Raw genomic sequence first — 16,044 nt, 5'->3', positions numbered from 1 at the left:
TTGTTGCAATATGATCAAGGCTTCTTGCTGTGTGTTTGTGTCAAAGACAAACTGTCTTAACGCAGCTTGGAAACTACTTGAAAACTAAAAATACATTGGCAGTTGTTTTATCATTTCCATTTCATATAAAAATATTGGAAGTGGAGTGTTATAATTCTTTCAAGACGCATCATTGTCACATAAACACAACATAACAGAGCAGGCTGCTTTGTTTGTGTGTGGTGCCTTCACTTGCTGGTCATCCACAACTTTAGTGTTAGCTACAGAATAGTAACGGATTTACGCTCTCTGGTGTCAAGAAAAGCAATAAGCAAATATGTTTTTGTCCAATCAATATTGTGAAGTTGATAGTTTTATCTGTTAAAAAACAGGTGTGTAGTTGCCTTATTGTCTTGAGAACAGCACAGAGCATCTGGTGTGGGAACAGATGCTGCCAACATCCAAAAGTTAGGGAGTTTAGCTTGAAATACAGGTTTTCTCGCTGGCACAAGCACAACAAAGTCCATGCGGCTTCACAGGAAGGCAGAAAGATGGACTTGTTTGCACAATTAATAAAGAAAAAATCTTATATATCTGCCTTTTGACAACTTTGAAACACAAATAATAATGAGAAGTGAACTAAAAGGTCTGAATATGTCTGTGTGGGGGAGCGAGGGGTTACTGGGGTACAGGATATCACTCTCTGATCTCAGTCTCCCTCTCCATCAGTCCACAATCTTTATCTCATCCCCAGAGGATATCTTTAGATCTGTTTAAAATTGGAAACATGGAAGTCAGTCTTTGACCAGAACTTAAATAGACCCCCAGGAATCTCCTTCTAGTACTGTTGAGTGTGCTTTGTGTCCCCATGAGAGCACAGAACTAGACACCCATTAAAAAGGCCCTGGACGACCATTTGCCAGTCTGTGATACCCCTTTTAAGAGCACAGGATAGTGCTTTAAATGGGCTCTTTCCTACCTGATTGCGTGTCATCTCTGGAGCAGATTAGACAGCAGGCAGCGGGGTCTTTGGTGGAGCAGCATGCTCCCTTCTGCCACAGGAGAGACGACTGAGAGGAGTCATCCATCACTGCTTTTGTGAGGCCCTTGCGCAAGGGGATGAGCAGCTAATGACTGCTTTGCTCGGGCTGGAGATGGAGCACTGGGGTATGTCTGGGACTTCACTTGGGGTACAGACTGATATCTGGGGACTGGAGATGATTTTGATTGTGTGACTGCAACTGTGGTTAAATGCAACATATTTTGAAAGAGAGGGGACAAGAGGGACATTTTTTGACAACGGTCATGTGAACGGATGAGATCTTGAAGTTTTAGCAACTGTTACTTTCTTGTTCAGCAGCACACTTCAGGGTTAAGCAGAGTGCTGCTCCGGCTGGATTGTATTCTCTTCCTCCTCACTGTGCGGGGGCCAGGGAGGGGGAAGGGAAACTGGAGATTTATGTCCCTCTGTGACACATGCTGCTCTAGGTCTCATGTTAATGGAAAATGAGATGTTTAAGAGTCTGGCAGAGAAATACAGCTCTCTTTAAATCCTCTGCTTGTCAGCCAGTGTAACAGCATTATAACTATAGTCCAGCATGATGATGCTGTTAATGACAGTAATATGTCACTTTTTCAGCAGACTTTCATGCTTCTTTTGTCTGCGTCCCAGCGCAGTCTTCAGCTGTTTCAAACACAGCTTACATGACGCTGCATTAATGGCTATGTCAGGCCGAAGGCTGAAGTGACATGAACAAATTTAATATGGCCTGAAGACGCCCAAAAAGTGAAAGAAAAAGTGTTTCTTATGACAGTGGACTGATTACTATTCAGACAGCAAGCTCATTCACAATGGACGCCCACTTTATCAACATGTCTTCCCACTCTTTGCCTGTATACTGAAAGGGCTGTCAGTGAAATGGGCTCACAATACTTTACCTAAGGTCTGTGGGAAAATGACTTCGGTCATAATTGTGTAATCTTTTCCAAACAAGGAGGGACAATTCCACACTTTCCAGCCATCACAGTTCGCCTTTGTCCATCCAATCTGACATTCCCATAATGCCCACATGTTTCAGATGCCTCCTTCTTCCTTATTTCTTCAATTCTGTGTCTGTTTACTTTCTAAAGGCCTCTCTCTGCCCTCTGTTCTCAGCCTTGCTGCCCACTGTTCTGTAGGAGAGGAATGGAGACTGGAGTAGCTGCTGAACTTCCAGATGATACTGAGGCCTATGATATAGGATACAGATTTACTGTATTTAGGAATCACAGTGTCCAGGTCTCTCTCCATAAGCATTCAAGCTGAAAACCACTCATATCACTTCAGATTAGCCTCACATGTAACAACATGGAAAACATAATATACACTGTTGCTCATAAAGTTGGAATCAAATATTTTTTACCTCTTTCCCTGAAATGATTGTGACAATGTGATTTATTCTTGACAGATAAAGTGTATATCTTCTCAAAACTTTAGTAGTCAATCTCTTCCAAACATATCGCAATGAAAATGAAACCACAATTAAACTGAAAATAAAATTATTCCAACTTTATGGGCAACAGTGTATATGGAGGTTTATCTATGCAGTAAAGAACTGATCTAACAAGAAAAGACAGTAATTTTATTCACTTCACTTTTTTTTCATTCAAAAATATCTATTACAGCACATAATTTAGCAAATATTATGTGACATCTTTCAAAAAAAGGTGAAAGAATACGGATTTAGTGTTTGTTTTTATCAAAACTTAAAAGGACTTATATTTGTGCAATTTTATGAATATTAAATACTGTTTGTCTAACAAAGGTTATGCTCCAGCTTTACCCTAATGCAGTGTGATATTTGTGTAGGTATTCATGCCTAATTTGATTCAACTGTCATAAAAATGCAGATCTGAACCACGAAAGATGAGTTATCTCATCTATAATGGCCTTTGTACCATCATCAAACTTACAATTTGCTGTCTAGAGATGGTTATCATCGCCGGACATCCCCGTTCAACACTTCAACCCCAGCTCACCGTAATCAACCAACCAATCCCTAAAACAACAATAGGGAGAGATAAAAGCAGTGCTGTGTAAACCACAGCAGCTTCTCTTCCTCTTGAGCACAAAACCCATGGCCACCGCTTCCCGTGTCAAAGATTGCAGCAGGATTTCATCCAGGAAAGGATGAGTATTCTCCTAGCTAATCCTGGTTCTGTGGTCTTGGTGGGACGAGCCTGGCTGTGTTGCAAAGGAGCACCGTGGGATTGTCGTGAAAAGAGCTAAAATGAACAGCAGCTGAAATGACAACATGAATAACTATTAATTTAGATTGATAATTTTCATGTTTTGTCTATTATGTGTAATTTTGTGCACAATTATCAGACCTTTTTTTGGTTATTTGATCCAAGAAGTGGAAAACAGTGGAATAATGCTCTTCAGATGGCACTTAGTAAGTGATTTGTAACATTATAGCCTACAGATTATGCTGTTTGTACACCACACAAGGCCACCCTATTAAATCTCATCAAACATAACAGCCCATATCATGTCTTCTCTGCCTGGCACTCCTTAGAGATACACGCTGCCTCGTCTATCTGGTCTGGACCAGGTCCAAAATCCTCCAGCAAAACCCAAATTTGTGTAACACGATCTGGACCCTGAGTCGCACGCCTGCCACAACAAATTGGCCTCATGTAGAGAGAGAGAGAGAAAAAAGGAGGCAGGGGGAGTGCCTGCAAAGCTAGTGAAGATGTGAGCTAGCAGAAGGAGGTAATCTTAGAGCCTCCATGGCCTGAAGGGGCCCTGCCCCCTGATGCTCAGCATTTGGCCATGGCCCAAATCGTGAGGACAAACACCATGTCTTTTTCAATTAGACACACATTCTCTCTGGGTCGACAGAACACGGTGCTTCATGGAATGGAGGTATACTGTTGTGTCTGTGAATTGTGAATTTAAATATACATAATTTAATTAGTTTTGTCTACGAGGTTAGATGTTCAGTGTTTATGACTGTTACTGTTCCACGTTTTAGACTGTAGAAGGCAAACAAGAACATTTTGAGCTCGATTTCAGGTGGACAAACATGTTCTGCCAAATCATACATTTTCTAATGGATTGTTTGAAAATCAAATATCCTCTCACAGGTACCTTTTCTGTGCAATACTTCTGTTTTCCCTCGTTCTCTGTTTTCCTACCTATATGCCTGTGTGCAGGTGGAGCTGATTGGACTGGCCACTGGGCGTACCGGGACAAATTCCAGTGGGCCACCACATCACTGGACCGGTGGCTCTGTCAGTCTCTTTACTCACCGACCAGACCCGTTTAGTCAACTCACAGACACATGCACACTGAGACAGGGTCACAATCATTTGATAATCCATCTGTCTGCCCCTTCATTTGTCTCTTCATCAATTCAGGATTTGCTATCTTACTATCAAACCTTTGTTGTTTAAAAATAAGCCAACTAATCAAACGTTTTATGGGTGCCTGCCACCTCCTTTTTATATAATTCAGCCATCAATACGAGCTATACTGGGAAACATGGAATAGGTCACGTTAAATAGTCACACTTCTAGCTCCACTGCAGCTTGTGTTAAACTCAGATCTTTAAAACCAATGTTAAATTTTTCTTGAAGACTTGACTGGTTTCAGTCATAGCAGAGAGGTATCTCAAGGCCAGAGATACCACCACTGTGTTCAATATGAAAACAGAAAGAGTTGGGAAGGTTTGGCAGATGACTTTCAGAGGGTCTCAGACAGCTTCTGGATAAGGCTTTGGTGACTTAACAAGGTAGAAGGGAGAAAATCAATAAAGGTTGTTCTCAGCAGGCTTCTTTCAAGGTTCGTTCTTGAGAGCAGGCACAGGTAGAAGAATTTAAAGTCTGCAAGGAGGGAAGGGGGAAAAAATGAATCTCCATGGCTGAGAAAGTGGAAAGTCATCAGCAGCAAAGCATGAAGGTTGGACAATGTCTGTCCAGGAATGGGCCTTCAATGTTGAAATTTTGTGAAGCTCATTTTAGGTGGACACTTGACTCCCATAAGAGACATATTGAACGCATTGTTGGATATCTGGAGTATGACGAGATCAGTGATGTTTGAAGGCATGTCTGCTGTGATATATGTGGATTATTTTAGTTTAAATGTAAAAATGATCTGCAGCAAATAGTAAATGGTCTGTGGCTAAATGTTGTGGTTAAAATTAGTATTATTACCCTAAAAGTGCTATATGTAGGTTTTTGCTATCACTAAATAGCCGTGTTAGCATTAACAGCTGTTAATGTTGCGAGTTCAGCATCAAACTTAATTCCCTTACTTGCTAAGAGCTGTCTCTAACAGTGGGAAGCAATGTCAACTCTTGATTTAATTCTATATGTATCAGTTCTTTCTCTACTGAAGTTAGTATGCTAACCACGTATCCCTAGCCTGTCCTGTCTCGAAATACTATCTTGTCATAGTGAGTGCCATAATGAGTAATCTTAGTCAGTGTTGTTCAATTTTGTCAGTGAAAACATTTTTGTACAACATGGTGGGTTTTTTTTCCACTCTACATGTATTATGCGACTTTTGCAGCACTACTTTCAGTTAATGACACAAATTTCGAACATCTCAAGAGCATCATATCCACTGTATATTTTTAAATGCAACATGTGCAAAGCCCTCATTGTCTTCTAGAGTTGGGGCAGGTCCTTGGCACCAGCTGCAGAAGGCAAAGAAATATCAGTTCACTCGTTGCAGCACTTACTGTAAGATTAACCCTTCCCATTCCCACTGAAAATATCATTCTCCTGACCCTTCTTCATTGAGGACCTATTGGATGTATCTCTCCCCTTAGTGCCTCCAGAACACAAAGGGTTAACACAGAGATTTCCTGTCTTGGCAGCAATCCCAGACTAGGACATGCCTCTACATGTAGATGTGCGGACTGTGAAACATCTGTGTAGGAGCATTGTAACACACATACACACACGCACGCACACACACACACACACACACACTTTTGCAGCACTGTATGTGCAAAAACACCCCCACAAATCCTCTTTCTTGCTTGCCTTATCTCATATTTCAAGATGCTAAAATAACAGTATTAGTGTGACTCATCAACCTATATCAAATGTGCACGAACACTCAATGTTGAGCGCTTTGAAACTAGACACTGGAGAAACTAGAGACTGGAGAAGCTACTCTAAGTGTCAAGAAAGAAGAAAATAAGATGCTGTAGTGTTGTCTTTATTAGATGAAGGGTTGAAGTGGCCAGATTAAATACTTGTTTGCATTTCAATCTTCTTCAAATAAGTGTTTAATGAATGTGTATCCTGCAGAAAAACTGGGTTTACTATTTTGTTTTATTAATGGATCAAATGTAAGTGTCAGCATACACTACATTGGACAAGATATTTAAAAATTGAAATCAATTCTTCATTACTTCTTGCTTATCAAAAAAGCAAATACATTACTTTACTAATTACTCAAAAGAGAGTAATTAGTAACATTACTTGTTACATCATTAGTTTATTACTGAGACGGTTTTTGCCAAAGGTGGCCTTAACAACTCCAAAGTTGCCAGACCCTCACATTGTATTCTCTGTATTTAACTCATGTACAAATAGAAAGGACACATTGTGGTTTAGCAAGTCAAAGCCACGTCAAGTCTGTTTTCATTTATATGGCTCAAAATCAAAAATCATACAAATAATCAGCTACTGCCCAACATTGTCCCACCGGGGTCTCTTGCATCTGCACCCTCCCTGAGTGACAACTGATGGTTAGTTCCAGTAATCCACTAATTTAGGCGACAGATTAATTTCTCCCCCCTCCTCTCTCACTCTTCCACTTTCCAAATGTGAACGATGTGTTGCATGGTGTATAACAGGGGCCTTTTGTTTATTTAAGGCCCGCTATGCCAGACGTGCGGTATGCCACGCTAGAGGTGCGGTGCCCTGAAGCAATCAAGTAAATTAAAATCACAACACTTGAAAGCAGCAGAGAGAAACAGCTGTTGTGCATACGCCTTGCTGGAGTGAAACTGAGAAAGCTGAGAGGGGGTAGTTCTCTTGCCTACAACACAGTAAATTTGTGAATATCAATGTGAAGGACTTTGAACTGGATTGTTGTTTTCCGCCTGTGAAATCTGTCACCCCATCTATGATATATCTATGTATTTTTATCTGCGACTCATTGCCTTTCCCTGCTCAAAGCTGTCCGACTCGATTTGTGCCCACAGGGGGTAGAGTACAGGTGGAATTACTACCCTGACCATACCACTTGACTCGCTCATCTCCTGCTATGGGTGTGTTGTCTGATCAGGTTGTCTGGAAGGAGTCAGTTCTCTCTTTGTTCTCTTCCCCCATTATTTTGTTACTTGTCCAGGAAAGGTACGCCTGCCTCGCGCTGCCAGTAAAGCACCATGCACAGATGTCACACCCCCATCCGTCGAACCAGCTCATGTCACTCACTAAACTGAGGTTATGGGTTCAGTGAGTTACAAGTAAACTTTTCCTGAGAGTCTTTATGTCAGATCAGCTTCACCAGGAAGCACAGAGCACATATGTCAAACCAGAAAAACATGATTAAAACACATACACAAAGGAAATAATAGCTGTTGCGGAGATTTAAGTTTATATGGAAATGCAACTTAACATTTTTCTACCTAGCAAGTCACTGCATCCTTTGAGCTGGTGCAGCGAGATTCAATGTTCAGTGTTACTCATGAGCACTTGAGAAGAACAAATGCTGTACCATCAAAGGCATCAAAACTTTTTTTTTTCTTTTATTTTTCTGCGACTGCTCAAAAATTGGTAATTTTACACAGTTACAACACTACAGGAAATAATATAGTGTCTTACCACTTTGTATATAGGTGAAAGACAACAGTGGGGTTCCCCAACATCACACAGGATGTTATATATGAACATGCAACATCACATCCTGCCTTCCTCTCACTGCTTTACCACATCACACTGAAGAAAGTGCACACACATTTACACAGACACACAAACACGCGCACACACCAACAAAGACATGTACTTGAGCAGATTCCCACAGACAGGATGAACTGAGTAGTTTCCTGTGGTGTTTCAGTTTTGTTTTCTTTGCCACTGTACTTCACCTACTTTCTAGGCTTTTTTCTTTGCTGTCTGTTTGCTGCTTTACCTCTTTGACCTCCTTCCGATCTTCTCGCATATAATGTGAATAATGTAGACCATGAACTCTATTCAGCATTTATCTGAAAACGTTGAGCTATTGCTTAGCAAGGCTTTTCCTAATTGGTCTACATTGTAATAAAAAGGATGCCAGAACTTGTGAATAAAATTAAAATGCCTCTTTAAAGCACTTTAAAGTTGGAAATGTAAAAAATGGAACTCTTAATCCAGTGAGAGTGTGAGAGAGAGAGAGAGAGAGAGAGAGAGAGATCAGTTTTGCTTTGTCTGTATCTGACTCAATGCCCAGTGTGCAATAATGATAGAAGTAAAGCACACAGCAGTGATCAGTGGGATAAGCTCTCAGACCTTCCATACACCCCTCTTCACTCTAATTGACGAGTGTAATTTGATGGCACTCGTAACAGAGTTAGAAAGCAATTAGCGTCATGGCCCATCGGCACAAACAGTGCAGAGAGCCCACCTGTGGGTCACTTTTTAATTTGGTGGAGTGCTCAATGCTTAGCGCAGGACTCTGCCTTTGATATACTCAGTAGATAGTAAATCCTGTTAGAGCTAACTCCACAAACTAACCCACCGACCAATATCCATCTAATCCACTGGTTAGGAGCTCACCAAGCCGCACAACAAATTATTAGGGTGTCATCTGGCCTAGGATTAAAATCCAGACTCCTTCGCATAAGAAGAGGGGAGAAAAAGTGGAGATGAAAGGGAGGGGAGGGAATGGGAGGGAAGAGGGATGAGGCAATGATGGGGGAGGGTGTTTAATTAAAGCGACTGATCCGTGCTGTTTGTTGAAGGACTAATTGTCTTTCCCCCCGAGGAGGCTGTTTCCTCAAGGAGCCTCTCCAAATTACACTCCAGACGGTAAATCCTTGTTGGTGGTGAAGACTACTGCACTAACTGGAAAGGAAAGAATAATTCAAGGAAATAAGTTTATTTCAAAACAATAACAACGCACGAGGAGATTCTCTTTGTTCCTTTTGTTCTTCTGAGATGTGGTCGGTCCCTGGCGTCTGTGTTTGTTCTAATTAGGCTAACATTGTTGATCTTGTCAGACACTGTGTTGTCCCTCTTTTTCCCTGCGGAGTGTGTTTAACATGTAGTCCCCAGGCAGGCTACTTGACCCAGAATGACCTTTGACCTCTCATTAAACCAGCTTTGGTTTCCTTTCCTATCCTCTCCCTACTCCTATGGCCCAAATTTCAGACTTTGTTGCCTTTGACTGTAACCCTGCCCTTGAGCAAAACTCCACATGACACAGTATATACAGAGTATGTCAGTCAGCACACTGTGTTTATGGACTCATGAGCTCTGATCAAGTCATGCACAACTATCATCACGTCATTTTTAATAGAGAAACAGAGTGTGAACCCAGAAGGAAAGATTAAATGTATTGCTACTATTTTTGTCCAATATTTGGGTCTGTTCATGTCATACTCATTTTGTCTCAAGTCTAATTGTCCTCAAATTTGACAATCCAAGTCACTTTTTTTTTTTTTGTAAACCAATTCTTGAACTGGTTTAGGTGGGTTTTCCATGGTCCATTTAAGTTAAGTCTGAAATTTTGAACCTGTGAAGGCCTGACAATGAAACAGGCACCACAGCCTCTCCTTTTCATGTCTGCGACTCCTCTTTTAGTAAATTCTGATTGACACAGGGTGATTTAGCTTCAGCCATGGTTAATTGAGCTCATCATTCACAGGCTGAGTAATGAAGAGGAATTATGGGAAATTAAAAGGAATTGTGAGTAATGAGAAGGGAAAAGATTCCTTTGACTGAGGAAACTCAGATGTGTCAACATCTCTACAGGAGCAAAAGGGTATTTTTTGTAGAGTCTGCATGGTGGGCAGACATTCACACATTCACACATTCACACATTTACACAACCTAGTTTAAAACTACAAGTGGAGAGGAATGTGACTTTTTTTCCCCTGTAAATAAACAAACAATGTAACTAAACTCAAAACATGAATCAATACGCAGTATCACTGAACTTTGGTTGTGTGCTTTGCTAATTCAGCTACCAGCATGCTGACTGCTATTGGACTTGTTATGTAAACATTTCTTGTACCATCCACAGGACAACATTTCCCGATGCATATATTTTTCGCTTGGCATTCCAGTAGTGTGGCACTGACAGACGATTAGAATTTATAGCCAACATCATACACACAGTCAGGATTATAATTTCCGGCACCTCGGTGGCTCACCTGCAGAGCGCGTACCACATGGACTTAGTCCTAACCGCGGCCGCCATGGGTTTGAATCTGACCCATGGCCCTTTGCTGCATGTCATCCCCTCTCTCTCCCTGACTTTCCTGTCTATCTCTCACTGTACTATCAAAAATAAAGGCAAAAAAAAAGATGCCCAGGATGATAATTTCTAGCATATACAGAAAGACCCCTTCACTTTTTTGTTATGTTGCAGCCTTATGCTAAAATCATTTAAATTCATTTTTCCCTCATCAGGCTACATTCAATACTCAAAAATGACAAAGCAGTAATTGATTTCTTAGAATTTTTTTGCAAATTCAGTAAAAAGGAAAAACTGAAATATTACACTGACATACGTACTCAGACTTTACTCAGAAAATTAGTTGAAGCACCTTTGGCGGCAATTACAGCCTCAAGTCTCCATGGGTATGATGCGACAAACTTTGCACACTTGAATTTGGGGACTTTCTGACATTCTCCTCTCCTCTCAGGCTCTGTCAGGTTGGATGGGGAATGTCGGTGGACAGCTATTTTCAGGTCTCTCTGGAGTGCTCGATTGGCTGCAAGTCAGGGCTCTGGCTGGGCATCATTGTCCTTTTGGAAGGTGAACTTTCAGCCCAGTCTGAAGTCCTGAGCTCGCTGGACCAGGTTTTCATTACGGATATCTCTGTAATTTGCCATTCAGCTGTCCCTCAACCCTGACCAGTCTCTCTGTCCCCGCCCCTGAAAACCCCCCCCACAGCGTGATGCTGCCACCACCATGCTTCACAATTGGGATGGTATTGATGAGTGATGAGTGTTGGGTCTGAGCTCTATTAGTAACTGGAAATCATTAGTACTCGGCCTCACACGGGCGGCACCATTATGTTAACAGTACTCTACCTCACGGGTTCACGGGGCACCAGCCTAAACTAATAGGCAAAATAGCCAATATGGTTTTAGTCTCAATTTATTACCATTAATCTGGAACTCTGATTAACCATTAGCTTACTAACTATTACCAAATTACCAAATCAATAGTAAGTTACAGTTGAAGGATTGGAATTCTACCGAGTAGAGGTTGGCAATATTCACGCTTGTGCAACATTAAAGACACCAGTGGTTATACTTAAAAGGCATTTATTTACAATGGAGCAGAGTAAAGTACAATGTCTAATCTAGCATATACAGGTGTGTGTGTGTGTGTGTGTGTGTGTGTGTGTGTGTGTGTGTGTGTGTCTGTGTGTCTGTGGGGACACAGACAAAGGCAAGATGGCCGACTCAAAGTGGTCACTGTGACCACATGACCTGAACAAAGAAGACTACAAAGATGGCGGTAAACAAAGAAACTACTAAAATGGCCGCTGAGACCACCTAGTGTGTGTGAGAGGGGAGGTGTGAGTTTCTTTGTTAGCCTAGCTCATGTAATCTAAAGGTACCAGGTTAGAGGGGGAAGGTTACCTTCATGCAGGTTCTAGGACTGAGACGTACTGCAATGTGTGTGAACATACGAGTACTCGATTAACTGTATGACTGACCACAACCTAAGCAAACATTGCAACAACAAGACATCAATCAACAAGTACATTAACAAGTTAAGACTTCTGCTGATTAGCTATGCGGTGCTATGCTGTGCTGGGAGAGGTAAGGCCCAGTCCGTTAACGTTACCCAATCCTTGGAAAAAGCAAAGAGGTCCTTTCCAGTGTCTTGTAAAGTCCAGTGAGTTTGGGGGGTTTCCTGGTGGAGTAAAGTCCTGTCTGGCTGTGTTACTTGCTGGTATCTCCTTTGTTCTCCTCACAGAGTTAGCTGTTCCATGCTAACTCTGCTACGACTCCTGTTGCTTGGAAAATCAGCTGGCCTTGTGTTGTAGCCGCTGATTCTGAAGAGGATTTGGTTCACTCACAGTTAATCCGAAGCAGGTCGCTGTTGTGGAGGAGAAGAGTGTTTGCAGGCTGCTGGTTGCAGGCCGGCGAGAGAGCTAGTTTCTCAGGTAGCAGAGCTGACCTGGGCTGGGGCCTTGTTGCCCTTTGTAGAACCGAGAGGAGAGGGCTGGAGCTGCTCTCCAGAGCAAGCCAAGAAGGGAAGAGAGGGCAGAGAGGTCTAGAAGACTGGTTTTGTTTGTGACACCTTAGGGGGTCACATGTCACACGCTGGCCCACACTGGCTGGCCAGTGGGGTCCATGGGGGGGAAGGGTCATCCCCAGGTGTGAACCGTGAGTAACTGTGGGGTGTGAATTCCTTTGTCCAGTGGAGCAAAGAAACATTTGGTCTATTGAATGACTGAGTCCCAACAGTCCCCCCTTTGTTGTCAGGATGCCACCTGACGTGTCATCCTGAGAGCATAATGTATAGTTCATTTGTCAGTTCATTCAACGGGTAACATCCGGGCATTTGTCAACACTATCTATCTTGGCTAAGCAAGAACAATCAGGTTACAAAGCAGAATTCAGATAATAACCACAATGATGAAATAGTGTAAAACAACTAACATGTTTCCTAGTTACTCATGGTGTTAGTGAGGACAGGAAAGTCAGTGATGTTAGTTTGTTAAGGTGAGATATAGAGGGTGGCACCTAGAATGACAAGATTTGGAGTGTCTGGGTGAGTGTGCCATGTATATGCAGTGTCCTAAACTTGTATCTGATTTGATTCAGAATTTAGTTTGCTGCTGCTGCTGCTGACAAACCCATTGTGTCCATCTGGAAGAGTGTAGGGTACCCTGAGCCTACTTACTGTCAGTACTCAGTGCGGCGAACTCTGGAGCGCCGGAGCTTTAAGTTTTCCTTAACTTGTGGCACAAAGCTGTAGCACTTTGAGTAGCTGAAGGAAGAACATTCAGAGGCATTGTCACTGTCTGAGTTAACGTGGTCAGAGATGACGTGGTCATTGTCTGATCCATGTGTTGACTGGTCCTGTGTCTGAGCCAGAATTTCTGCGTAAGGCCGTCTCCTGCTCCTATTGTGGGAGTGCCTATCTCTACGCACTTGGTGGGCGTGGCGGTTACGCTCAGCACCCATATGTGGCCTTTTATCACCCCCCTTCGATCTGTTCTGAGGGTGATCTTTTGAGGTTACATGTCTGTGTGACGCTAAGGTGTTTGAGTTGCTAGGCTCAGTTGTTTTCCCCCTTGCCTTGGAATTGACCATGGTTTCCCAAGCCATTTTTGTCATTTTCTTTATTTCCTGCATGGTGGGCTTACCTTGATGCGTCATCAGTGTAACATGAGTGCGTACACAGGGATGGAGGTTTCGTAGGTACAAAGACTTGAAGGTGGAGTTCTGCTCTAAGCCTGGTGTGTTCCTACCCTGAAAATATGCCTGCCTCAAACGTTGGTAAAAGTCATTGGGATGTTCATGGCGGGAGTGTTTGATTTGTGAAGCTGCAACCAAAGATTCTATCTCATCCGCAGCAGGAGAGAATTCTTCTGTCAGTGCTTGACAGAGCTTTTGTAGTCATCTCTGACACTGGGAGGCAGTGATTGCATAAACTTGTGGACTGCTTTTGAGCTGGTCTTCCACACAAGTTTAGTTTTCTCCCTTTGGGTTGCATGGGGCAAATCAATTAAGTTGTGATCTAACTCCCTAAAGTAGTTTTCAATATGTTGATCAGAGCTGTCTGGATCAAAATGTTCAATGTCCTTTGCTAATAACTCAAGCGCTTCGAGGCGGGGGCACTGTGAGGTCCCTACTGATGAAGGCGAGACTATGCTAGCTGGACTAGAGGAAGGAGCTGAACAGCGGTCATCACTCTCATGGAGGTGCAGAGAGGAGGCTGAACAGTCCGGAAAAGTTTTGGTCCTTCTGTTGGAGGGGTGAGCACAGGTGAAACTGTTATGCATCAGTGGCTGATGGGAACATGAATATCCTCTACCGGATAAACTACCTGTCTCTTCATTGTCAGTTTCAGGAAGATGGGAAGTCAGGTGGGTGTAACCTCTGTCTCTCAGTGGAGGTTGAGGAGCTGACTTCCTTTCCCAGGACTTAGGGTCAGTTGGGAATTTGTCCCATCCTCTGAGTGGAGGCGGAGTTAACCTGTCATTAAGGGAAGAGTGTGAAGCAGAAAAACCAGAATCACAAGCACTGACCGATCGTGGTGGAGCAAGGCATTCTGATTTAACCCTTAACAATTCTTCCTTGTGTGAACAGAGGTCTACCTCTGCTGCATGCAGGTCTCCTAAGTAGCGCATGGCTTTCTTGTTAGCTTCCTTAACTTCCTGGAGGAGAAAAGCATTTTGAGCTCTAAGCGATTTTACCTCCTCCTCTAGGGCTGCTTGGCTCTGAAGTGAAATGCTGGTTTGCCTGTGGAAGTTCAACAGTACACATCTTAACAATGGGCCTTTGGATGCAGTCTGAGCATCACCTTTGTCACTGAGTAGCAAGTCTATTTCTTTACTGCACTCACTGGAATTTAACTTGCTGATAAATTCTAGGTAGCCAGGCTTCAGGCTCTGTGCTAGGGAAGAAATAAACTGCTCTACACAGGAGTTCTCCATTGTTGTGTCTGGGAAAGAGGGAGGTTAAACAAGTTTTTCACAAAACAAGAAGGCAATATAGTTGGCTGCGGTGTTGCGCTGGCAGACACCTTGTAGTGTAGTTTGGTAGTACACTAGCCTAACTAAACAATGCAGTGGCCTACACTATGGGGGGTAGCTTCCTGTGGAGGAGGGGCAGCTACACTAGTGGGCATAAAGATTAAGGACAGTAAAGGCAAGTGCAGGTTTACTGTCTGCTTAAGAAATGTTTCAAAAAGCAATGACTGAGATGCAAGGCAGTAACAGTCCAAAGATTATCTCTTCAAGTTGACTCAGGCTGTAATGCAAGGCAGTAACAGCTAGGTGCAGAACTTGGGTTTCACAGGGCTGGTAGCACGCTGTGGCTCTATCTCAGGCTCTATTTCTTACTCAGGCTGAAATGCTTGGCAGTAACAGCCAGGTATAAGCTCTCTGTGTTACACAGGGCTGTCGGCACACAGTGTTTAATGTTAAAGGGAGCAGCAATTCTGACAGCTTTACTAGATAGCATTGAACACGTGGTATTCAAATGCTGGACTGAGGTTCTTACATTTCCTACAGAATAAACTCAACTGGAATTGTTAGCAACAATAGCAGGCTCTTGATACTAAGGCTTAAGTGTTAGCTATTAATAACTGGAGGACGTCTAATATTACTTAAGGTAAAATTAGTAAACCAATTCTCACCACAGTGCACTTGTTTGTAAGTACACCTGGACGTTTACTCCTGTGGTGGACTAAAAAATTTTTTCAACCTTTGCGGTTTTGGCCAAATTATGAATTTAATATTGCACAATTATGAATATTTGCCAACAGTACTCGGCCTCACACGGGGCACCATTATGTTGGGTCTGAGTAACTGGAAATCATTAGTACTCGGCCTCACACGGGCGGCACCATTATGTTAACAGTACTCTACCTCATGAGCTGGACACCAAATGTGTTAGATTTCGGTTGTTTATCAATTTATTGGCTATCACAAATTAAGGAAATATTAATATTAAAAATATTAATATTAAATAATATCTTTAAAATGAATTAAAGTTCACGGGGCACCAGCCTAAACTAATAGGCAAAATAGCCAATATGGTTTTAGTCTCAATTTATTACCATTAATCTGGAACTCTGATTAACCATTAGCTTACTAACTATTACCAAATTACCAAATCAATAGTAAGTTACAGTTGAAGGATTGGAATTCTACCGAGTAGAGGTTG

The 16,044-nt window shown here is 42.4% G+C and overlaps 1 long non-coding RNA gene across 1 annotated transcript; it reads left to right on the top strand.

Annotated features, from left to right (window-relative positions):
* The first annotated feature begins 848 nt into the window (after positions 1-848).
* Positions 849-3,498, top strand: LOC130170922 (uncharacterized). The gene is made up of 2 exons (XR_008828054.1): positions 849-1,146; positions 2,135-3,498. It is a non-coding gene; the product is annotated as an uncharacterized LOC130170922 (long non-coding RNA).
* Positions 3,499-16,044: the final 12,546 nt, after the last annotated feature.

Source organism: Seriola aureovittata, chromosome 1, assembly GCF_021018895.1.
Source record: "Seriola aureovittata isolate HTS-2021-v1 ecotype China chromosome 1, ASM2101889v1, whole genome shotgun sequence".
NCBI classification, from domain to species: domain Eukaryota; kingdom Metazoa; phylum Chordata; class Actinopteri; order Carangiformes; family Carangidae; genus Seriola; species Seriola aureovittata.
The sequence above is the reverse complement of the archived record's forward strand: the minus strand, read 5'-3'. Positions and strand labels throughout refer to the sequence as shown.